At 37.5% G+C, this 27,093-nt stretch overlaps 1 long non-coding RNA gene and 1 other non-coding gene across 2 annotated transcripts; one reads left to right on the top strand and one right to left on the bottom strand.

Annotated features, from left to right (window-relative positions):
* Window positions 1–6,529: 6,529 nt before the first annotated feature.
* On the bottom strand, window positions 6,530–6,601 carry Trnap-ugg (transfer RNA proline (anticodon UGG)). The gene has a single exon. It is a non-coding gene; the product is annotated as a tRNA-Pro (tRNA).
* A 1,363-nt stretch (window positions 6,602–7,964) lies between these two features.
* Window positions 7,965–8,474, top strand: LOC134291973 (uncharacterized). The gene is made up of 2 exons (XR_009999387.1): window positions 7,965–8,226; window positions 8,292–8,474. It is a non-coding gene; the product is annotated as an uncharacterized LOC134291973 (long non-coding RNA).
* The last annotated feature ends 18,619 nt before the right edge of the window (window positions 8,475–27,093 follow it).

Here is a 27,093-nt window from a genome sequence, read left to right as displayed (position 1 = left end):
CCTTCACTTTTTCACGTCCAAAATTTAGATTAACGTCCATTTCAATCATTACTCTAAACTTTTAATAGTTTTCTAAATATTCACATGTAATGTTCAGTAAAGTTCGAAACGACAACAGAGGCCATCCAGTGATAGCTTCTGATATAAATATTTCTTATGTTTGGCAACACTGTTCAAATAAAATCAAATACACCCGCTTCTTCTTTTGCACAGGGGATACGTACCGCGCAAAAAAAATGTTCAAATACGAAAAACCGCCATTTCTCGATGAATCATGCAAAAATAAGAGTTTGAAATGTTTTTTTTTCGTAAAGAATCATTAAAGAAATTTCCGGAAGAAGAATCCAATCCAATCGAGAATATCTGGAGAACATCCTGAATAAATCTCAGGAAGCATCCTGGGCAGAAATCCGTAGAGAAACATTCCAGACAGAATTCCTAGTGTAATTCCAAAAGAACTACACATTAATGAATTCATGGAAGGAATATATAAAATAATATTTTAAAAGAATCTGAACTAAAACTATCGATGAATAGCTTAAGGAATTATGTAAAAGTAATGAAAGAATCATGTTTCCCTGGAAAAATCTTCGCAGTTTAATGCTGTGAAAGTGCCCATAAAACATTAAGCTCTCTCTCTCTTCTTAGCATAACGTCCTCACTGGGACAAAGCCAGCTTCTCAGCTTAGTGTTCTATGAGCACTTCCACAGTTATTAACTGAGAGCTTCCTCTGCCAATGACCATTTTGCATGTGTATATCGTGTGGCAGGCACGAAGATACTCTATGCCCAAGGAAGTCAAGGAAATTTCCTTTACGAAAAGGTCCTGGACCGACCGGGAATCTAACCCGTCACCCTCCGTGCGTTTACCGCCTCGGCTATATGGGCCGACATTAAGCTATGAGCAGGATTTGTACAAGTGAGTATGTTACGCCAAGGAGAAGAAGAAAAACAGCATCCTGAAGAATCCCAGAAGGAGTCCAGAGAAATCACTGAGAAAATCCCTACATAAATTCTAAAAGGAATCTCTGGAGGAGCCTCTGCAGAATAAACAATATTATGGTGAATATCCGTAAATTACGAGAAGATAATGGATGCGTTCATAAAAGTGTGACGAACCATGCAAATATTGTGGAGGTTCTATGAAAAAGTATAACAATTTTGTATATTTGCGTGATATAATTAATGGACGTCCCTCTGTCAGACATGTTAGTTAATCATATTAGTTTGACTAAAAACTGACTAGAGACGAACCAACCAAGGGCTGAAAGTCTCTTAAATAAAGACAAATCAATCAATCAATAAAAACTGACTACTCTGACTAAAACATTTTTTGGTCTTAACTGAACAGAATGGTGTTTCCAAGGTTATTATATTGTTAGGGCATTTAATACATTCGGGAGATTGTTACATTTGGGCGACTTTCGGGCGTTTGGAATTCGGGAAAATGTCACATAACCAATAGCTGAATCACCAGAATGTTCTTGTCCTTCTGAGCAACTTTGTCGAAGACGATACATTACATTCTGCTTTCGATCTCGAGAAAGAGAAGCTGAAACTTTACTAGTTAATGTTAACTGGCAACACCTCCAGAATGGGTGGTCTTATATAGATCGATCAGTGTTGCCAGCTGTGATCCAAACTAACTTTTCCGAACATATGGAGAATGTAAACTAGCATGCAGTATTTGTATTTCAATGGAAATTGGTAAGTGCTCTGTTTTTTTACGTCCAATTCGGTTTACGCCCCGAGTGATGTGACGAGTTTCAGATTCAGTGTTACATATAAGTCATAATTTGAATAAGTCATGTAGATGTGTTGCTGTGAGTATCAGTGCCGGATTTAAGGGGGGGGCAGGGGGGCCAGGGCCCCGGGCCCCCACATTTTAGGGGCCCCCAAAAAATTCAACTTCACGAAAAAAAATGTAAAGCAAGAAAAAAAAGTAGTGCAAGAAATATCTCTTGATACGATTTTTGTCATAAGAACTTCGAATCACTGTCTACTGCAAGATGTATGTGATATGTTGTGATTCTTTTGAGTAACTGCAATATTTGTCCATCTATTCATAAAATTTAAATTTTGCCTCCAAAATATATTAACATTTATTTTTGTTGTGCATTTGCTTAAGAAAAATCACCGGATATCCTGAAAAAAATATACAACTAAGTTCTAGAGGAATTCCCAACCTCTATAAAGTACAGTTACAGAGTAATACAGTTTCTGCTTGATTTGTTTTTTTTTTTCTGTCTACTGTTTTTGAAAACATTTTGAAGAATATTCTACAAAGTTCTTGAAAGAATCAAAGGATTTAGAATTGTTTTTGGAACTCTTGTGTTTGATTTTACTTAGACTGCTTATGACTTACTTAAATCGGAGAATACCAAATCTGTTGAATCATTTCTTAGAGGAAATCTAGCATGAATTTAAGGCAGATTATTGTGAAAAGTTTCAGTCTTTCTTTTTGAGTAGAAATCCATGGCGAACTCCAAACGAAATGGATTGAGAAAATTTCAGTAAAAATTTGTAGAGAAAATGGCTAAAAACTTTCTGCTGTTTTTTGCTTAAAATTTTTAAGAAATTTAATAGAAAATTTAATTGAAAATGGAGTGAAAAATTCCTTCAGGAACTTATCATAAACTTCCTCCAAAATTTCTTTAGCATTTTCAATAAGAATATTCTCTGTGATACCAGAGTAATGTGGAAAATTCTTTTGAAAGGCCGCCAAAACCTTCCCTAACAGTCGCGTTAGAACAAGTTTTTGTTAAGTGTTCCTTATTTATGGTGATCGACCAGCAAGTTCTCCAGAGATAGCAGCAGAAATCCAATATAAATTTTCATTGGATTTCACAAAAACGACTCCATCGATAACGCTACAAATTTTACTCGAAATTTCTTGAACATTTCAGCTATAAATTCTTGTAGTTTCTCTATGAACTCTGGCTAGAATTTCGATTAAATCTGGGATCCAATGTGGCGAATGTACTCTTGAAAAGAATTGTTAACTTTATATAATTATCATTACTTTCACGCTAGAATTTTAGGTCTGTTATAAATAATTCAATGGAAATTGACATTTTTCCTAGTTCTGCTTATTGGCAATCTTCCACAACTACATTAATACCTTAACTAACATATTTACAAAAAAGATTAATAGGGCAACGGTTGAATTTTGGACCCCTAGAGGACATTAGTTTTAATTTAAGTGAAAATTAAACAGATTATGAAGGCATTTACACATAATGATGATGTTAGTATATTCGTAAAAGCCTTCACTGCCCGTTAAAAATACCCACAAGGTCATTTCTGGCTAAAAATTTGATGAAAATAACTGATTTTTGAAGCATCAGTTTTCACTGTTTTGAACACCCCAATATATTTTGGACACCCGGTGTTTAAACTCGTTAGAAACTTATTTGGAAGAATTTGCCGCTTGAATATGCTGGATCACATCCTACTTACTTGATTAACAAAGGCTGATTAGACGAACTTTCCGAATTTAATGCGCTAGAATGATAAACGTTTTTGTTTACATCAGCACCGCAATCTCTTTTTGTAAACATGATGCAACACTCGCACGGATGACGAGATTGGCAAAAATAAATTTCAATGCAAACAAGGATATTTCCAGTGAGGGAATGATTGCTGCCCGTGCACAGCAATCTTATTTAGCGAATGATTCTAAAAATTTCCATCATCTCATCATTAAACCTGTGTAGGTTGTGATAATACGACCCAGGGGGTCCAAAATATATGGGGGTCCAAATTATATTGGTTACCCTATTTTATAGTTTTTTTTTTCATGTTATATGGGTAAAATTTATCTTCTTTATACAGGGCCCCCACAACGCTGTGGCCCCGGGCCCCCACATGTGTAAATCCGGCCCTGGTGAGTATGAATGTTTTTTTTTATGATGGGGTGATTGTACCAATGGTAGTGACCCAAAAATCACATAACATAAGTGGAACTCTGGCTCAAAAATTTGATGCCTTTTCGATTCCGTACTCTGATATACAGGGCATCGAAACGTCAATGCGTTATAACATTTTTGCCATACCATTTTTCATTTTTCATTAGTGGAGGTCTAAAACATGATATAAATTGTGATAAAACTTTGTAAACTAAACTCAAAAACACGTTTTCTATCACTAAGTATAAAGAACGATCGATATCTGAAACGTGGATCTGTTATTTCGAAGATTTCAATGAATTTATGACAAAATGAATAAGTGGATTTCCAGCAGCTAATTTTGCGCATGTCTCAGATGTCAATCTTCGTTCCTGCATTCTTTGCAAAAACTGGAATACTGGTTGGATCAGATGTTCTTTGTTTACCAAAATAAATGACAGTTCGACGCCTTTTATAAAAGATATACCAGTTTTGCGTGCTGGAAAATGATACAACTTTTTCCTTCGCTCTGGCTATGAAGTTCCACTTATGTTATGTGCAAAGATGTTTTTTTTCTATTCCTGTTCGGGTTTGTCACTGCGACCAGTTTTTAGATCTATTGTGACATTACCCGTATAATTAGTGTAGTGCATGTCGCATTACTCAATTGCCATTGAGGGGCAATAAAGTATCGATTTTGATACAGTTTTTGTTTTGTTTTCTTAGAAAACAAAACAAAAGTACTGATATTGGCCATGCATCGGAAACCTAGCATCACCCTTGTTTTACTGCTAAATTCTCCCCAGTAGGAAGTTTAGGACCCGGGTTTTAACATTAGCAGCAATATCATTCCAATAATGGAACATGTGTTCAGTAATAAGGATTCTAGTATGTTCCTTGCGTACTAGCACTTTCCAGTCTTCGAAGAGTTAGTACATACATGGATCCCTAACCCAATTTGATTTCCTTTGCATTGAGTTTAGCCTCAGATGGTGAGGTTTTTAACTATATGCAAAATAAAGTTGGTAAACTCAGTTTTATTCAAAAACTGGAAGTCACCAAAACACCAGTAGTAAGGACTAAATACTATAATTCCTTGAATTACCAGAACACATATTCCAAAATTGAAAAATAGGACGATACTAGATTTCGGTTTGGTAGATCTATCACCGCAACGCAACCCAAAAAGGCGATCTACCCACGCTACGGGCTCCGTTAAAGATCGAGCATCTTTTAAACCCCCTCAACCATTCATCCCTCAGCACGGGTCGCCTGACACCTTGGATTGGGGTTACCTGTTTGGTGGACTTTTACCCCCGGAACAGGTGGTCCGTAGTGCTATTCTAAGCCGGCAGCTACACGGGCAGCAAGGAACCTTCTAACCATCTTTGATGGTACCACTGCCCCTGAGCTAGTGGTACCACTACCATTGGTACGTTTACCTCATCATAAAATCGAAGTATTTTTTAATTAATCCAATTACGATGCAACATGCGTTATCCAATACCACTAGAATTATTTAGCTTTTTCATCCTCTCGTACAATCCAACGGCATGGCATAACCTACTACCAAACGATGTACGATGGACCGCCCAGCCATCAAAGTAAAGTGTTGGTTCCTCATATACCTACATACTTCAGTCTGTCAGTTGGTTGAAGTTCAACTCCTCCCCTTTCCATAGCGAAACGTTATTCCCTGTGCCAATGCGAGTTGGTTATAGGTGAGACAGGACGGAGAAAACCGTTTTCGAGTGTGTAAAATTCCTGAGGGGTTTTTAATTTTCTTGCTCTCATCTCTGTTGTTCGTAATTTGTTTCGGGAATGCTTTTGTTCTTTTCATTATCGAGTAGCGAATTTTTTTTTACCTCTCACAAAATGAGAAAAAGGGTCCTCCGGGTTCAGGAAAAGAAAACAATAACGCGCGCCAAAGGGTCGCTTCCTAATCCCGCAATGATAAATGTTAATCTTGATTGGCCTTCCGCTCGATTATGACACTGTCATCGTTTATCGTTTTGGCCCGCGGATTCCGGTTGGCCAGGCCATAGTTTTGGTCGGTCCCCTTTAATGAAAACAAAAATGAAAAGAAAAAAGAAAAAGAATAATTCACACCACACCCCCGGAAAAATTTAGCGAAGGACTTGGAAGTTGCCAAGGACAGGGGTTGTGGCAGATATGCTAATGATATTCATAATTAGACAAGGCAAGGCGATTGTCGTTTGCCGTCGTCATCGTCGTCGTCGTTGCCGGAGAGTGTCCTGGCGACATTCTTCTTAAATTACTTATTGCTTCCTTATGGAACTTTTGGGGATGGAACAGTTGATTGTTCTTTGGGTGTAGGAAGTTTGCCTGCAAACTACACCCTCTTGTTACTTCGAAAAAAAAAAAAACTGGCGAGATTTAGTGCCGTGAAGAAAATAGCCTTGGAGTACATAAAGTTAATTGTTTTTATTTTTATGCTGTTTTCAAGTTTAATTTATGATTTCCTAAGGTGGATTCCTTTGTCACATTTTAGGTAAATATTTAAAGACATTCCTTTTAGTTTGTATGCCCTTAATCAGATTATATTTTTTTTTTCAATAGCTTGTTCAATACCGTTTTACGAAATGCAATGTTCTCATTTTTATCAGTAAAAAAAAGGTTCCGGGCTCAACCGGGATTTGAACCCGGGACCTCTCGCACCCAAAGCGAGAATCATACCCCTAGACCATTGAGCCACTGGTGGTTCGAGTCTTCGCTAAATTCAATAATAACTGAGTCCACAGACAAAATATTAAATAAAAAGTGTTGTTGTTTAAATAATAATAGCATACCAAAATTTCAAGTGCTGTATTTGCAATCAAGCTTGTTATTAAATTGTACAATAAATTATACTTGTTCTTCAGATTTATACTGCTAAATCATCAAATACTATATCAATACCAAACTCTGGAGAACACCATAAAGAAATTTTTGATGGAATCCCTTGACGAATTCCCAGATGAATTAGCAGTTATTCATGGAGAAATTCCTGGTGGTTTTCGTGGTGAAAGTCCTGGAGGATTTTTTGGAGAAATTACCTGGAGGAATCCCTTGAGGATACTCTGAGAGTATCCCTGAAGGAGTTTCTGGAGAATCGCTTGCGGAATTAATTCTTGAAGAAATCCCTGGATTAGTTGTTGGAGGATATCTTAGATGAATTCCTGAAGGAGTTCTGGAGGACTTCCTGGATAAGTCCATGGAGGAATCTATGGAGGAATTCGTGAAGGAATCCCTGATAATATTCCTGAAAGAATCCCTTACGGGATCACTGGAATAAATTCTAGAGTAATCGCTGGAGGAATCCCTGGAAAACTAACTCCTGAAGGAATTCTAGCATAGTTCCTGAAGATATTTCCGAGAAACTGCCGAGATACTAGTGAAGAATTTTACGGGAAGTCCTGGAGGCATTTGCAAGGAACTCATAGAGGTTTTCTCGGAGAATATCATGATGAATTTCCGAGAAGTTCCTGGAAGAATTTTCGAGGAAGGCCTATACAGCTATGGACGTGAGTAGAACAGAAACCGAGACAGAAACACACCAAGACGAAATGAAATTCTACTCGCTCACAAACATTGACGGATTAACACAACAAATAACCAAAACACTAAAAAGGGACTACCCAGGGATAAAAATAGCAAACAGACAACACAAAACAATTGGGTCTCTTCTTCCGTCGGTAAAAGACAAAACACCCAACACCGAACAAAGCAACGTTGTTTACAAAATAGACTGCGCAGATTGTGAGGCATGCTATATAGGAATGACCAGTACAAAACTAAAACAAAGAATATCTGGACATAGATCAAACTTGAAAAAGCTAAAAACACTACTAGACAAAGAGTATACAAACGAAGACGCGGAGGTTAGCTGGGTGAGGGAAAAAACGGCACTTGTTAACCATGCAGCAACGATGGACCATAATTTTAAGCTAGACGAAACAAACATCATAGATAGGACATTCAAAACAAACAATCTACACATTCTTGAAAGTTGCCACATATACAACACTAACAATACTGTAAACAAACGCACAGACACTGACAATCTCCATGCCGGACTATTACATTTACTGAAAAACGAGACGACGAGTAGAAGATGACGATCAAAACAAAATAGATAGATGAGAGAATCTTCTCAGGGTTAGATAGTTAAGACACACACTAAACTAAACAGAGAGAAAGTGACTCACACAAACAAAAAGAATATCATGCGAAAAGCAATGGTGGAAGATTCCAAAAACAGGGACCGAATTCTAGACCGCCCGATAGGTAGGAGATTGTCCGCATCACGACGGTTGAAAACCGAACGGACTCAATCTATGTGAGTACAGTGCAGGACAACAAATATGTATAAAATGAAAATTGACCTTTGAATCTTCCATTTAGACCAAAACTTCCGCATGACATTTTTGAGTTTAGCAAAGCCATCTTGACTAGGAAACCTTGAGCGATTGGTAAATTGTAAAACTAATTAAATGTTTAAAATTTTGTATTGATAGTTGAATAATTATATTTTAGAACCCTTGAAAAAGGTCCCATACGGACCGAAACGTCGGGAAAAATCATAAACTAGTGTTTTCGATTCCCCAAAAGACTGCAAAGCCAACATTCCGAAGCAAAATCATCCTAGTCGCATCCCAACCAGAAGGCCTGGAAGAATTCTTAGGAAATTTTCGAAACTTCAAAATACCATAAAGATCATTTATATGTCAGTGGATGTACAAGAATTACATATAGATTAAGTAAAGAGAAACAAGAGTAAAGCTCGTGGAGATTGATTGATTTGTCTTTATTTAAGAGACTTTCAGCCCTTGGCTGGTCGTCTCTCGCTTGTGGAGCTTGAAGGTGTAATTCCAAAAAAGTTTGGATGACCTAGATCACCAAGTGAATGTTGCTAAGTTATAAGAATTGCACTCTGAGGCTCAAAGATTATATGCCTCGACAATTCGCTACAATAAAAATATCTCAAGATGTACAGATATTGCGACCCATACTTCAAAAAACATTAGGTCCATATGTATGCCTCTGGACACTTAAATAGCAACACATAGAGAATCTCGTAATAGGGTATTGGTTCCCTTCTTAAGCATGTGGCTCCCATTTTCATCCTACGAAAAACAAAGGATTGAAGCGCTGTTTGTTTTGTTTCTTATTTTTGTATTTTTTGTTAGAAGTGAGCACCCATGAAAACAAAAAGAACGGAATCAATCGGTGCCGTAATCGCTTGTTTTCGATTAGGATGAATATGGGAGCGTGAGATTAATGATGGAACACATACCCTATAATGAGTTGCAACAGACACAATCGTGAAAGAATTATGCCGATAGAGTGAAAAGAAACAAGAGTAGAGCCTGTAGACCTTGAAGGTCTTAATTCCAGAATAGTTTGGAAAGCCTGGAATATCCCATGAACATGGGCGTAGCCAAAGGGGAGCAGGGGAGGGGGGCGTCCCACAGGAATACCGTTAGGAATTCCTCCAGGATTTTATCCAGGAATTCCTGCAGAAAACACCCCAGGATTTTTTTCAGGAATTCCTAAAGGAAATTCTCTACAAATTGCTTCTGGGCATCCTTCAGAAAGACTAAAGATCCTTCATTTCTTTAGAAAATCCTTAAGGTATTTCTTCAGAGATTCTTCCAGGAATACTATCAGGATTTTTTCAGAGATTGCTCCAGACATTCCTCCGGGAATTCCTTCAGGGATTCGCCCAGGAATTACTTCAGGGGTTCCTCCGGATAATCCTCCAGGGAATCCTCCATAAATTTCTCCAAGGGTTCTTCCAGGAAATCCTCCTAGAATTTTTCAAGGGATATTTTCAGAAATTTCTCCAGCAATTCCTCCCTGAATTCCTCTGGAGATTTCTCCAGTAATTTTTCGAGAGATTGCTCCAAGAGTTCATCCAAGATATTTCTCCAGGATTCCCTGTTGGGTCTTATTCAAAAATTCTTCCTAGAATTACGTCTGGAATGTGTTCAGAAGTCGCTCCAGGACTCTCTCTAAAGATTTTCCAAGAAATTTGCTTCAGGAATTTCTCCAAAAACTCCCCCAAGGATTCCTTCTGAAATTTCTCTATGATTTCCTCTAGGAATTCTAGGAAGATTGCTTCTGATTTTTTTTTTCTAGGGATTCCTCCCAGAATTCCTCCAAGGAATCCTCCAGAAATTTATCTAGGATTTTTTTCTAGGATTTCCTCATGAGATCTCTTCAGATATTTCTCTAGATATTCGTCCCACAGGTATACTTTCAGAAATTTATCCAGAGATTGCTCCGGGAATTCCTCCAGGGATTCTACAGGGCTTGCTCCAGGCATTCCTGTAGAAATTGCTCCTGGGATTTTTCCGGGAATTCCTCAAATTATTTCTTCAGAAATTCCTCTCAGATTCTCTTCAAAAATTCATTCAGGAATTTCTTAGGAAATTTTAGAAATCCTCCAATTATTTTTTCAGGGATGTACCTAAAAATTTCTCCAGGTTTACCTGATGATTTTTTTTTAATTATTTCAAGAATTTTTAGAGGAATTACTCCAGCAAATAGTATTGGAAGATAATTTAAAAAGAACTCATACAGGAACCAGGAAATTCTAGTCCTAAAAATCCTTAATCTTCCAGAAATTGCTCACCGCTACCAGCACCACGTTGATTTATGTAGATCAGGCGAGTTTTTTTTAACGTAAGGAGTGTATCGGAAATTAACTATATATGTTCAAAACATCCTACAAAATAATTTATTCGAGTTATAAATAATTTTATTTTTGTTGGTACTATATAAAGATATCGATTCTTTCGCAACATGGTGCGCATTAAATCGGATGGTTGTGAACCCAAGTAAATGTTCGGTGACCTCGTTCTCCCGAATAAGCCAACCAATTCAGTTCAACTACAAGCTCCGTGACGCAACAATCCAACGCATCGATCAAGTGAAAGATCTTGGAGTAATCCTGGATACTAAGCTTACGTTTAAGCACCATGTCGCATATATCGTTGACAAAGCGTCCAGGACCTTAGGATTCATTTTTCGCATCGCCAAGGACTTCACCGACGTTTACTGTTTAAAATCCCTGTATTGCTCCTTGGTCCGTTCAACCCTCGAATACTGCTCTGCTGTTTGGTATCCGCATTATCAGAATGGTTCTAACAGAATCGAATCAGTGCAGCATCGTTTCATCCGCTATGCGCTCCGTCTGCTTCCATGGCGTGATCCGCTCCGGTTACCAAGCTACAACAATCGATGTCAGTTGATTCGACTCGAAACTCTCCAATCGCGCAGGGATATGGCAAAGGCTATGCTTATTGCCGACACTTTGCAAGGAAGAGTCGATTGCCCTGCCATTCTGGAAGCGGTTGACTTGAACGTTCGTCCTAGGGCCCTTCGGAGCAACGCGATGCTTAGATTGCCTTTCCGACGAACCAATTACGGTCAACACACGTCGCTGATTGGATTGGAACGTGCGTTCAATAGAGTTGGCCACCTTTTCGACTTCCACTTGTCCCGCCAAACGATGCGCCAAATATTCCGCAGATATTTTACGAACAATAACGAACTGTGATTTTATATGTTTTTTTTTTGTTACGGTATTTGACTTTTGCGCATTTTTGTTCCTGTTTTGTCTTGTATTTTAAATGCAGTTTTGTTTTTAGTTTTTATAGATATGTATTAGTTATAAGAGGCCATCATTGGGGCATAAGATGTCTGTTGATGTTAATAATAAATAAATAAATAAATAAATAAATAAATCCTCAGAAAAAGGAATGACACTTTTGCTTTTGTAAAAATAATTATTTTACATGGACATCAATCTCAAAATTTAAACGCATGATCTTGAAATTTTGGACACCTCTTAAAAATTTGAAATTGCAGAAAAAATGGATTTTTTTTAAATATTTTAGCGCAAATATATTCTTTCCCAGATTGCTCATAATATAGGTAAAAAATTATTTCCAAAAAAAAATTCGACTCCATTTTAACGCAATTCTTAAAAATGAAAAAAGGTCATTTTTCAGGGACCCCATTTTTTGATGCTCATTCAAAGCACGATTACGCAAATAAAAAATACATCAAATTAATAATTCATTTTTTTTTAATTGGAAATGTTTTTAAACTTAACGACGAGGTAGCTTTAGTAGAGAACGGAATTGTATAACCTTTGAAGATATTTAAAACAGACTGTCAAAGTTCGACAAAAAATAGTGTTTTTTTAGGATAAGCCATTTTTTTAAATGTTGAGGGTTTTTCGATCATATACATTGTTTTTTAAGTTGGTGTTCGGTGATATGTTATGTGTACATAACTGCTAACAATAATTAATATTTTTTGGATTTTTCGCCGTACAAGTTTTATTCGCTACAGATTATTGAAACGCTGAAAAATCTTTAAAAAACAACAATTTGTCCAAAACTTTAATTTGCGAGATGTATTCATTCTACAATATTTTCAATAATGCTAAACATTTTTCAAATTTTTTCAGGCTGTTCTAAGCTTGACTATATTGTGAAGATTTGATAGAAGAACCGAAATGATAAGACCAAACATGCTTCGAGATAGAGCATCCTGAATGTTTATAGTTAATTTCCGATACACTCCTTATTGTACAAAATACAACAGCGTGACTGCTGAAGGATTAAATAACGCTTTTGGAATATAGGGTCTTGTACCATTTGGGAAGGTGTAGGGGATTCTGGGGTAATACGCACCACTTAAGGAAGATGCATATAAAAAGGCAATAATTTATTGGTTTAACCCGCAAACACCCGGGACGATCTACTTTTGGCAGAAATGCAATATCTTCTTTGTTTTAAAACATTTTACCCCAGATTTTTTTTTATAGTCAAGGAGAATAGTTGTGCTAAGAAATGCATGGTACCTCCCCCCTTTGCACCCTCCCCCTTTTTGCGGGGAGGCGAAAATACGTGGCTTTTTTTTGTATTTTTTATAAATTCTACATGTTTTTGCTAAAATTTCATCGTTTTGCTAATCATCAATATTTTTCATTGGTCCTAGACATGCAAAGTATTACTACCCATCATAGTCTGTTGAAGTTTTGATCCCAGAGCTATTCTAAGGCCTCCAAAGTACTCTGAAGTTTGTGACACAAATCTGACATTCTCAACCAAATTTTATACACGATGAATGATTACAGAATATTGTCTACGGTACTCAAACAGCCTCAAAGCACCCCTAAAAAATTCATGGTACATGAATTGGGTGATCTAGGTCATCCAAACTACTCTGGAATTCATTTTCTTAAGATCTAAAACATCTACCATCGTTTGTGTTCACTCTGTTCAAGAAACCTAGTCACGTTGATGTCCATTACACCTCACAATGCTATGAGCAACTTGATATTGTGGTAGTTGGACATTCCGTGAAATACAAATGGCCTCCAATACACTTTGAAGTTTGGCTTACGATATCTACATACTGTCTCTTGCTTTAGTTGTGAAAATTTTTCGTGGAATGTAGTCTATAGTGCTGATGGAACCTCAGTGCACATCTATAATGCTTTTGGTACATTCATGGGATATTCCAGGCTTTCCAAACTATTCTGGAATTAGGAACTTCAAGGTCTACAGGCTCTACGCTTGTTTTTCTTCACTCTATCGGCATTATTCTTTCACGATTGTGTCTGTTGCACCTCATTATATTACGAGTATCTGTATTTGTTGCTATTTGGGTGTCCACTGGCATACAAATGGACCCAATGTATTTTGAAGTATGGGTCGCAATATCTGTAAATCTTAGGATATTTCTATTGTAGCGAATGCTTGTGAAATATAATCTACGCTACTCTTAGAACCTCAGAGTGCAATTCTGATAACTTAGCAACATTCACTTGGTGATCTAGGTCATCCAAACTATTCTGGAATTAAGACCTTCAAGCTCTACAAGCTCTACTCTTGTATATCTTAATTTTATTAATGTACTTCTTCCACGATTACCTCTGTTGTATCTTATAATTTGTTAAGTATTTGTGTTGCTTGTGCATCCACTGTCATACAAATGTTCTTTATGGTATTTGGAAGTGTCGGAAATTACCCAAGAATTCCTCTAGGCGTTCCTCGGAAATTCATCCAGGAGTCCCTCTGGAATACATCGTGATGTTCTCCGAGAATATCTCTACGAGTTGTTACGTTTGAAATGTGAATAAGAAAAAAACTCCTAGATTTCGAGCATAGACAATGAAATGATTCGTGCACCACGTGTTGAGAGCCCCTGCAACAAATCCGTCGATTCTATCCATCATCAACCAAAACCACATATACCTCAGTTCAATACAGGCGACAGTTCGGCCACACATACTCCGTCATCTACACGACAGCGCGACAACGTTGATCACTAGTTCTATCGCCGACTTTGGCGAACAAGACGTACGATCAAGATGTGGCCAGAGAGCTTTCGGGTGAAGCACACCACGCACGCCGATGAGAGAAGCAGAAAGATGAGACTAGCGTCGGTTCTCTGGTGAGCAATTATCTCATTCTTGTGCAGCGTAGCAGAAATCGTATCGTCGGTCGAAGCGAGGTCCGGTTCGAGAACTTTTCTACGGGTCGGCAGTAGTAGCCGGCTCGGGAAGCAAGCTAGATGTGGTCGAGGATGTAGTCAAATCACTTACAGCATGAAGAGTTTAGTGCGGATTAGGGGGGGGGTCCAAAATTCGACCGTTACCCTAGACCACATTATCGGCAGATAGATGGGTTCGGGAACAAGTCTCGTGGCATTTCCGGCGACACCGAGGCGGCGGAAAGAAGAACGTCAGCAGGACTGGGTACGCTGTTGCTTCATGGATGCGGAAGATGGTGCACGAAACGTTAGGGAAGATACGATTAGGGAAGTTAGCATAGAGAGATGAAGAATGCAAGAAAAAAAAAACAGATAAATAAATGTGAGGAAATGTGATTTTCCGTGTTCTAAATGCATGAAAGGAATGTGCAAACCCTTAAGATGTTACAGAGTTCCTAGGGAATGTCTCAGGACTTCTCGTGAAATTCTTCAGAAGTTTCCCAGCAGTTTCTCGAAAATTTATTCAGGAGCTATGCTGGAATTCCTTCAGGAGTTCCTCAGGAATTACTTCAAAAACTTTTCGAAAAATCCTGCAGGAGTTCCTCGGGAATTCCGCCAGAAATTCCTCGAGGATTTCACGGGAGTCTCCCAAGGATTTCTTCATGCGTTCCCTAAAAACTCATCAAGGAAGTTTTCCCAAGAGTTCCTTCAGGAAATTTTCCAGGGATTCCTGCAGCGGTAAATTCCACCAGCAAGAAATTTCTCCAGAAATTCCTTCAGAAGGAATTTTTTCAAGAATTCATTCAGAAATTCCTCCAAGACATCTGTCTAGAATTCTTCCAAGAATCAATCCAGGAATTCCAAAAACTCCTACTGTACCTTCCCCAAGAATTTTACTAGAGACCCCTCTAATATATCTGCCAATAATCCCTTCAGGAATTTCGCCAGAAATTCCTCCAGAGGTTTTTCAAGAAATTCCTTCAAAAATTTTAAAAAATTCTCCAGAAATCCCAGAAATTAAAAAATCCTCCAGAAATTCCTTTATGAATACCTCCTAGATTCTTCAGAAAACCTTTTCTCAAGAAAATACTAACGGGACAACTCCAGGGATTCCACCGAGAATTCCTTCAAGGAATTCTTTCAGAATTTTTTTCAAGAAGTCCAACAGGAACTCTAATAAGAATTTCCCCAAGACCTGCTTCAATATTTATGTCAAAGTTCCTCCAGGAATCCGTCCTGCAATTTGGCCAAGGATTCCTTTATAAATTTCTCTAGGAAAACCTCCAGGGTTTTTCAATAAATACCTTCAGAAATTCCTCCAGAAATGCCTATTGGAATATCCCCGAGAATTCCTTTAAGAATTCCTTCAGGAAATCCCCCAAGAATCTCTCTAGGAATTTCTCCAGGGATTCCTAGAAGATTTTTTTCAGGAATTCCTCCAAGAATTCCTACAAGAATACTTCCAAGAATTTCCTCAAGAATTTCTTGAAGAAATTTATGGAGAATACCCTGGAGGAATTCCTGGACTACTTTATGCAAAAATGCATATAGTAATTTGTGAAGGAAGTTTTAAAGAGTTTCGCAGGGAAATTCTTAGAGGAATTTCTCAAGGATTTCCTTGAACTGCGAGGAAATTTAGAATTTATTTTGCTCAATTTTTAATTTCTGGAGGATTTCATGAATTATTTCCTGTAAGAATTTATGGAGTAATTCATGCGAGTAATTCCGAATTCATGTGAGGTATTTCCCGCAAGAACTGGAATTGAAGGAATTTCTGGAAAAAATCCTGTAGTAATTCCTGGAAGAATTCCTAGAATATTTCTTGAAGGAATTCCTGGGGTGTTTCCCGGAACAATTCCTAGACGATTTCCTGTAGTAATTCCAGAAGCAATTCGTAGAGTCATTCCTGGAGAAATTCCTGGAGTAATTCCTGAAAGAACTCCTGGAGTATTTGCTTGAAGAATTTTTGGAATATATCCTGGAGTATATCCAGGAAGAATTCCTGGAGGAATCCCTGGAGGCTGGAGGAATGATTGATGGAATTCCTGAAATAATTTAAGGAGGAATCCCTGTGAGGAATTCCGGAAAGAACCCTTGTTGGAATTGCTGGAGGTATACTGGGATAATTTTGTGGAGGAATTCCTGGAGGTATTTCTGGAGGAACTCCTGGAAGAATTTCTGGAGGACACCGTGGAGGAATTTCTGTAGGAATCCCTTGATGAATTCATATATAAATTAGCAGTTATTCATGAAGAAATTCCTGGAGGTATTCCTGAAGGAATTTCTGGAGAAATTACCCGGGAAGATTACCCGGAGAAATTCTCAGGAGAAATTTTTGGAGTATTGCCTAGAAGAATTCCTGGAGAAAACTCTGGAGGAACCCCTGGAAGCGTTTCTGAAAGAATCCCTTGAATCCTGAAGAAATCCCTGGATTAGTTGTTGGAGGAAATCTTAGATAAATTCCTGAATGAGCTCTGGAGAAATTCCTGACTGAACTCCTTGATGAGTCCATGGAGGAATTCTCGAAGGAATCCCTGGAAGAATTTCTAGAGAAATCGCTGGAGGAATCCCTGGATAAATTCCTAATAAAATTCATGAAGGAATCCCTGGAAAAAATCTAGTAGGAATCTACGTAGAATTTCTGGAGAAATTCCCGAGGAACTCCTGCAGCATTTTTAGAAAAGTTCTTGAAGTAATTCCTGATGAACTCCTGAAGGAATTCCAGCATAGCTCCTGAATAAATTTTCGAGTAACTGCTGGAAAACTCCTGAAGAATTTCACGGGAAGTCCTGAGGCATTCCCTAGGAACTCTTAGATGTTCTCGGAGAACATCACGATGAATTTCTGAGGGACTCCTGGAGTAAATTCCGAGGAACGCCTAGAGGAATGCTTGGGCAATTTCACTTTCAAATACCATAAAAAGATCATTTGTATGTCAGTGGATGCACAAGCAACACAAAGAAATACTCAAAACATTATGAGATACAACAGAGGTAATCGTGGAAGAAGTACATCGATAAAATAAAGATATACATGAGTAGAGCTTGTAGAGCTTGAAGGTCTTGATTCCAGAATAGTTTGGATGACCTAGATCACCAAGTGAATGTTGCTAAGTCATCAGAATTGCACTCTGAGGTTCTAAGAGTAGCGTAGATTAAGTGGACACCCAAATAGCAACAAATACAGATACTCGTAATATAATGAGGTGCAACAGACACAATCGTGAAAGAATAATGCCGATAGAGTGAAGAAAAACAAGCGTAGAGCCTGTAGACCTTGAAGTTCCTAATTCCAGAATAGTTTGGAAAGCCTGGAATATCCCATGAATGTACCAAAAGCATTATAGATGTGCACTGAGGTTCCATCAGCACTATAGACCTCTCTGAAGCAATACCTTCTTGGTGGTTCCGGAGAGACGTAGGGTTTGGCGACCATAGGAATGTGTTTTAGTGGGTCGAGGAGAGAGTAGTCCTGGCTTCTACCGGCATTGTAGAAGACGGCCTTAACCCCACACTACCCTAACCTTCCTGTTAGGGTGTCTGATGAGCAGATTTATCCCCCTATGGTTTAGAAGGAAAAAAAAAGCACTATAGACTACATTCCACGAAAAATTTTCACAACTAAAGCAAGAGACAGTATGTAGATATCGTAAGCCAAACTTCAAAGTGTATTGGAGGCCATTTGTATTTCACGGAATGTCCAACTACCACAAAATCAAGTTGCTCATAGCATTGTGAGGTGTAATGGACATCAACGTGACTAAATTTCTTGAACAGAGTGAACACAAACGATGGTAGATGTTTTAGATCTTAAGAAAATGAATTCCAGAGTAGTTTGGATGACCTAGATCACCCAATTCATGTACCATGAATTTTTTAGGGGTGCTTTGAGGCTTTTTGAGTACCGTAGACAATATTCTGTAATCATTCATCGTGTATAAAATTTGGTTGAGAATGTCAGATTTGTGTCACAAACTTCAGAGTACTTTGGAGGCCTTAGAATTGCTCTGGGATCAAAACTTCAACAGACTATGATGGGTAGTAATACTTTGCATGTCTAGGACCAGTGAAAACTATTGATGATTAGCAAAACGATGAAATTTTAGCAAAAACATGAAGAATTTATATAAAATACAAAAAAAAAAGCCACATATTTTCGCCTCCCCGCAAAAGGGGGGAGGGTGCAAAGGGGGGAGGTACCATGCATTTCTTAGCACAACTATTCCCCTTGACTATAAAATAAAATCTGTGGTAAAATGTTTTAAAACAAAGAAGATATTGCATTTCTGCCAAAAGTAGATCGTCCCGGGTGTTTGCGGGTTAATGCATGCATTCATTGCATATACTTTCATTCTAAGAGAAACCAAACAAAATTTCAGCCTTAATACAGTTCAGCTCTTGAAAATAACGTTTTTTGTAAAGACTAACATTACGGCTTCGTATGTTTATGCGGGGCAGTATGCACCCTTGCTCGGGGTAAAATGCACTACAACAATGGGGCAGGATGCACTCAAACAAAGGGGCAAGACGCACCACAACATTGAGGCAAGATGCACCGTCGAGTTTAGAAATCTTTTTACTTCTTAGGCAAAATGCATGTTTTATAAGGTTTTAAGACAAACAATAGCTCAATTTTGTTTGCGATTACTTACAGAGCACTCATAGATATTATTACAGCTTGTTTTCTATAGGTGCATTTTGCCCCAACCAATGGAGTGCATATTGCCCCAATCAATAGCAAAAAATAAAATAGTTTAAAACATATAATTTACGTAGATTACTGTTTAAGTTATTTTTCCTATGCTTAGCATTGCCCTCAATGAACTGAATATACACAACAGCATTAGATGTTTGGTCGATTTTCACCATCAAATCATTCGACAAACGATCGGGAAAATCAGAATCGTGCTTTTCAATTTTATTCATTTTTCTCACTAATTACGTAACGCAGGTATGTAAAATTTTCCAGATGCTCATTTATTAAGACGTTCTATTAGACTGATAAGGTTTCAAAGCTCTAAAACCGATAATCCCTGAAAAACAAAGGGGGTGCGTTTTGCCTCGACAGTGCGTATTACCCCAGATGCCCCTACCTATTTTGGGCACTTGCAGCTATAACTAAGTCAATTTCAAACCGATTGATTTGAAATTGTGTATAGAATTAGGCCCGTGTACAAAAATTCAAATCAATCAATTTGAATTTGACTTAGTTATAGCAGCAAGTGCCTAAAATAGGTATACCTGCCCAAATGGTACAATTCCCTCATCTTATTATATTCAATTTCATCGTATTGCGTATGAATATGGAAGCTAAAGACTGCACTTGAAAAAAATGAGACACAAAGAATAATGTATAACTTTTGATTGCGTGCACAAAAATAGCTGACTTTTTAACCAGAAATAGAACATTATGTGTAGCTAATACCATAAAAATTTCATCAAAATCGGTTAAGTGTTGGCGAAGATATCGTCGAAACAAGAGTCATTTGAGAATCTTGGGCCAAACAAACACTTTAAAAAATATCACATTTTTTACCTAAAACTGTAAAGCCAAACATACAGAACCGATTTCAATGAAAATTTTTCTGTACAAAAAGTATGTATGTAGATTAGACCTGTTCACTTTGAAACTTTTTCTCTCCGATTCTCCGTGACACATCAAATTATCAATCCACATGTAAAACCAAGTCTTCAGTCCAAAATTGAGCCAAATTGATGAAGATTTAAAGGTGTATCAAATCTTTTTTGTGTTTTTTTAGCTGTTTTCACAGAAATTTACTCAGAAATTCACAAAATTGCTTCGAAAAGATGCCGGAGATACCGTTAGGATATAGTTAGAACAATACTCTACAACTTTGCCGAAGACACTACGGTGTTTAAATTGCGTATTTCGAAGTTATTCAACAATTTTAGTTAAAAAATCACGAAAAAACACGATATTTTTACGTTTTTACATATAAAAGACATGTAATTTTACATTGTTTTAAGTAACTAAATTTATTAGCGATTACTCCTCTGTGTAACGAACATTTCGTCCATACATCGATTTTGTGTAGGAATTCGTTTTCATTGACTAATTATCAAAAGTATGTCTCGTTGATACTAAAAATCGCACAGAGTTACCAGCACGAATTAAAACAAAGCTACCCATGATTAAGACGTCATGCCATCGTATTCTAATGTCTTTCGATTTAAGTATCAGAAATGGTGCAGATGGTAAGGCTCGAGCCTGCGGATCAGAAGGTACCAGGTTCAAGCTCAAATACATAATAAACTTTTTTTTCTTTCTTTGCAGCAGTTAGGATGATGAATCTGCCATGAGCCATGGCCCATGACTTACACGCAATTTCCCAAATAATGATGATCGGGACCTGCCAATTAAGCCCATTCCAGGACTAGCTAGATATTTAGTTACCTTGTTGACAATAAATCGTGTCGACGAGATCAGCTGGACGAAATATTGGGCATCTGTTTGATACCGATTAATTTAACTAAAACAATTCTATACGATGATGGAACTGCTTCTGGGTGCAAACTTTATCATACAACTGTGGAGAATGCTTGCATCTATCTAGCCACAAGCTACACAACTACACGATAAAGGGAAACTTTATTCTTACTATGCACTCTACGGTTTCGAAACAAGGCTATGATGCCAAATTGCAATGAGATGCAGAGTGTAGTCTCATTAACTTATAGCTGAATCGAGACGCAAAAAATCCTATTCCAGGGCTCGAACCTTGAATCTTCGGATCGGCAGTCTCATGCTCAACCATCTACACCAAATTGAAACTGATGCAGATGCGACAAAGAAATGTAATTACGTTTTAATCATGGGTAACTTTGTTTAATTTTGTGCTGGCAACTCTATGCGATTTTTAGTATCAACGTGACAAACTTTTGATAATTAGTCAATGAAAACGAATTCCTACACTAAAATGATGTATGGACGAAATGTTCGTTACATATAGGAGCAATAGCTAATTAAATTAGTCACTTAAAACAATGTAAATTCACATGACTTTTATATGAAAACCCGTAAAAATATAGTATTTTTTGGCGATTTTTCAACGAAAATTGTTGAATAACTTTGCAATAAGTAATTTAAACACCGTAGTGTCTTTGGCAAAGCTGTAGAGTATTGTTCTAACTATATTTTAACGGTGTTTTCTGTACCTTTTCGGTGCAATTTTCTGGATATTGAAGTACATTTTCGTGAAAATGCTCGAAAAAACACAAAATCGATTTGATACACCTCTAAACCTTTATCAATTTGGCTCAATTTTGGACTGAAAACTTGTTTTTGCATGTGGATTGATAATTTGATGTGGCACGGGTAGGTCAAAAAAAGTGAACAGGTCTAATGTAGATGTATTGTGTCAAAATTTCGTTCAATTCAATTCAATTCAAAAAGTTATAGCCATATATGTAGCACTATGTCACAATTAATAAGCAGATGTGGATTTTGATATAGTGACATTCAAACTGCTCTAACTTTTAAAATGTTAAATCAAAATGGCTGAAATTTTCATTGAGAACAGATTAACACAACGATTTTACACTGTCAAAGTTTCAAAAAAATCGGGACAGTGTTGCCAATACTACAGTCAAAATAATGCACACTGATTTTAAAATGTTAAAAAGTGCCCAAAATTTGAAAACCCCGTTTTTTTTGTTTTGAATTGTTAAAAAAAAAGTACTGAACCGATTATAAAGAAATTTTCACCACTTATTATAACTTACTTGAAGAACTTACAGTCAAATTATAACAACCAAGTTGTAGCTTAAATAATTTTTAAAATGGAAGCCCAAAATTTCCAAAATCACATTTCATTGTATCGACAATATTTGCGCCAATACTGAACCGATTTTGATGAATTTTTTAGGGCATTAACTACACATAACATGCTATTTTTGGTTTAAAAATAAGCTATTTTTGTGAACGCAATCAAAAGTTATACATTATTTTGAGTGTCTCATTTTTTTCGAGTCCAGTCTTTAGTATAGGCAAAAATTTGCTAAGGGTGCTTACCCCCCTGACCAAAAAGCTGGCTACGCCCTTGACCATGAACGTACCAAAAGCATTTCAGCTGAGTACTGAGGCTCCATCAGCAGAATAGACTAAATTCCACGAATGTGTTTTACAACTAAAGCATGGTACAATATGTGGATTGAAACCCAAACTTTAAAGTGTTTAGAGGCCATTTGTATTTCACTGAATGTCCAACTATCACAACATCGAGTTGCTCGTAGCATTGCGAGGTCTGATGGACATCAACGTGACTAAATTTCTTGAACAGAGTGAACACAAACGATGGTAGATGTTGTAGATCTTAAGAAAATAATTCCAAAGTTGTTTGGATGACCTAGATCACCCAACTTATGTACCATGAATTTTCTAGGGGTGCTTTGAGTACCGTAGACTATGTTATGTGATGATTCATCGGGTACAAAATTTGGTTGAGAATGTTGGATTTGTGTCACTATGCATTTCTTAGCACAACTACTCGCCTTGACTTAAAAAAAAAACAAGGGTAAAAGGTTTTAAACAAAGAAGATATTGCATTTCTAGAAGATCGTCCGTTTTAAAGGTTAAAAATTCAAATGAGGCTAAACAACTTTTTTCCGCACTGAGTTATGTCTTAGCCACAGTTGTAAAGGAGTAGGTATTCAGCATGGCCATGCTGAGGATGACGGGTTTAATTCCCGGTCGGTCCAAGAACATTTCATGATGAGAGTTTTCTTTGCTTACTTGGGTATGGAGTATCTCCGTGCCTGCCACACGATATTCTTCATTACACCAACAAACTGCCCCTATTCGCATAACAGTCCCATGTTTGCTGGGTTTCCTATTCACATGGGACTGTTGTGCGAATGGGGGCAGCAAAGCTAGCCATGAAAATGTTTGACACTTCACAGGTCATTTTGACAGACCACACACATGCTCGAAAAAGACAGATAATATATTCTACCTTATCGATCTTGTTGCCGTCCTTTTCATGCTCATGTTACATCTGTCAAAATGACCTGAGAATTGTCAGTGGTTTTGAGGTTAGGTTCGTTGGTGTGATAAATAATAACTGTGGAAGAGCTAGAACACTAAGTTGAGAAGTTGGCTTTGTCCCAGTGGTGATATTACGCCAAGAAAAAGAAGTGCGAATCGACTGTTCTACGGCTAAAACACGTCAATTGTTGCATACTCTCTGCTTTTCTTATAAGATGTGTTGTGCTACAATTAGCGAATTTTTAGCAGTTACCTAGTTACATAAACTAGCTGATTTCGACCTTATTTACACTTTAAACACAGTCACAATTCTCTCTTTATGGCACAGACCTGTTTGGTCCATATTTAACAGTCACAATTCTTTATTACAGCAACGAACCTAACCTCAAAATGACTTACAATTCACAGGTTATTTTGACAGATGTAACATGAGCATGAAAAGGACGGCAACAAGATCGATAAGGTAGAATATATTATCTGTCTTTTTCGAGCATGTGTGTGGTCTGTCAAAATGACCAGTGAAGTGTCAAACATTTTCATGGCTAGCTTTGTTGGTGTAATGAAGAATAGTAGAGATCTCTCCCACCTACTTTCCCATCGGTTGCAAATCTTCCACGCCATGCTGCTTACTGCATTCGTTACGGCGCCGATTTGTTCCTTCCCGTGACTCCTCTTCGAACCGTGACTTCCTTTCGACTACATCCTCACCATTCTCCATTGCAACCATAAACATCCATCCAACAACCATCCCGCGCGCGCCTCGCAACCCGCTTCCCATTAAAATCCACTTAGCTATTCATTACACGTTGAAAAATTGCGCTTAATGATAACTATTACGAAAATTATTATCGAAGAAATATGTTAATGCCTGCCTCCGTAATTATGCTAGATCTAAGGACTGCTTGCTGCTTCTGATGCTACTGCTGCTCCCGTTGTCGTTGCTGTCTTTTTTCTGACAAACTTCTTTAGAAGTGGTGTAGACCAGCGTTTCTCAAACTATGGGTCGCGACCCACTGGTGGGTCGCGGGTTGATTCTTGGTGGGTCGCGAAGGCTTGGGCGATATTGTAATAAATGTCTTTATTATGTCAAATGATATTGCTAGCCATTTTCCAATATAAAAATACTCGTTTGGAGAATCGTCAGTATTTCTAAGAATTCGGTTTCTCCTTAATTATATTCAAACTTGTATTAAAGGTCTTAGTCTGGTACACCTTGAATCTTTGATTGTCTGCGTTCTAAAATCTATTCTGAAACTATGAGTTTTTAATCAGAAAGCTTGAGATCAGGGAAGCATTCTAGATTTTACTGTGTGTAGATGTACACGCCAAGCAGTTAAGGACAAACGTCTTGAAATCCCGCTTTAACAGTGCATCAGAACTTCAGACGCACAAATCTCAAGAAGCAAGCTTCAAACAACATTGAATTCCATTATTCTGCTCTTGCTCACTTGTAATAAGCTTAAAATAAGAAGATCAGGTGCGCTGGTTTTGTTTATGAAGACATTTGTGCCCTCGAAATCGTGAGTAGGTCCCAAAGTCGGCCATTGTGGCGGCCATTTTGGGATTCTAACAAGTCTGTCCTTAAAATATTAAAACAAGAATAGAAACACAAAAAATCAACAAAAGGACAAACATTACCAAACTTTGACAAGAAACCTTACTTTTACCGACGTTCAGTAAAGCTAAACTTCGGTAAAATTTTGCTGAATGTCGATAATCTATTTTTTTTTTTTGGAAATCGGAACAACTGAAAAGTGATTTCAATAAAAAATAGGAATAAAATAAATGTGTATGAAGGATGAGAATAGAAATTTCAAGGAGATACATCTAACCATTCAGTAACACTATAATTCTACAAACTTTGAAACTCTGCAGAAGCATTAAACTGCCACTCTATCTTAAAAGACTTTGTAAAAATAGTAGTTTTTTTTTGTTTTTTTTTTTCTAGAATGTGTGAGAGTATGATCTGTTCTCTGCTCTTCTTCTGCAAAGTGACGAAAGCGACATTGACAATTTTGATACATTTTTGGATATTGTTCATCAAACTCTTGACAGTTCGCTATGTTATCTTCCATAGATGCTAGATTACCACTAGATCTTGCATCCAAATATCACAGACATATCACAGTGTTAATATTTCATCAGATTTCCACTAAAACACGTCGAAATTTAGAATGGCGCTTACGTCACTTTGCAGAATAACGGCAGTTCTGCAGTTTTATTGGATTGGAGCAAGACCTTGAGCAAGACTGTTTAAATATATTAGAAGCTTGGAAACTTATCTCAAATTCTTTAGACCCCTAAGAGTTTACTGAAGCTGAACGTTTGAGTACCTTAATCTTACGTATGAAAGTGATTAAGTGTATTTTTTTTAAGTCAGGTCGAATTTGCAGAAAAATGACGATTTTTTATGAAAATGAGTGCTGGTTGTTCGCCAAATCCTATAAAATTTAAAAGTGGGTCGTAAGCTGAAAAAGTTTGAGAACCCCTGGTGTAGACTGTTCCGATTAGAGTAACTACCTAAGCTGCTTGAAATGTAATTTGGCAGCTAGAAAACTTGTAAGAGGACATATCGATAATGATTTTTCATAAGGGCCTAACTGATTTGATCGATTTCTAAATAAATTTAAAGATCAGGAATACACGCTAACGCCGCTCAGCACTAAAGTGCATAATTTCCAGACTACACCAAAAATGTGTAACCCTTACACATTCACAAAATTAGATCCTGTGTCCGCAAAATCGTTAAATTCGCAAATATTTTTGTACAGCAATCTAGCTAGGTTTACTAGTGACCTTGGAAAACAAAAAAAATATCGACATTTCGCATCTGGACGAGTGTACGAGCTGTTTTTGAGAATGTGTAACTGTAACACATTTTTGTGTGGTCTGGAAATTATGCACTTATGAGTAGGGCTTACACATTTTAGTGCTGAGCGGTTTTACTGTGTATTTCAATGAAACTCGGAAGGAAAGAAAACAATGAAGAAGTTGAGCAAACCTCCAAACATTCTTCATTACACCAACAAAGCTAGCCATGAAAGTGTTTGACACTTCTGAGGTCATTTTGACAGACCATCCACATGCACGAAAAAGACGGATCATATATTCTACTTTATCGATGTTGTTGCCGTCCTTTTCATGCTCATTGTCAGTCATTTTGAGGCTAGGTTGGTTGGTGTAATAAAGAATATGGGAAAATATTACCACAATAGATCAAAATATTGGTCGCAGTGGTTATGTCCCGAACAGAGAAAAAATGGAAAAATATATTGAAATGAGCTAAATGAAAAAAGAAACAATAAACACAAATTTCAATATAACAAACCAATTATAACAATTATTTTACAATTTGCAACAGTCTAGCTCTAGCTGATAAGCTACTGCCCCGTGGCTCTAGTACGCCGAAACGACCTTCAACAGCAGCGTGGCGTGGTAGCGCAGCCACGACGGCAACAGAGCGGCTAAATTGCTTTCGATTTCGTTTTTAATTTTCACCCACCACCGACCGCTTCTTCCTCCACAAGGGGGGCCGCCGCCAGACCAATTGGCAGTCGATTTTCGTCGTCGTCGTTCGAATTTAGTATTCATAAATTATCGATGAAAGTTTTTTTTTTCTCTTTTCGTTATCAACGATTGGCGGACATCGGGAGCCAATCGATTCCGGAAGGGATCGGAAAATTTAATT

The sequence above is a fragment of the Aedes albopictus genome, chromosome 3, assembly GCF_035046485.1.
Source record: "Aedes albopictus strain Foshan chromosome 3, AalbF5, whole genome shotgun sequence".
Lineage (NCBI taxonomy): Eukaryota > Metazoa > Arthropoda > Insecta > Diptera > Culicidae > Aedes > Aedes albopictus.
The sequence above is the reverse complement of the archived record's forward strand: the minus strand, read 5'-3'. Positions and strand labels throughout refer to the sequence as shown.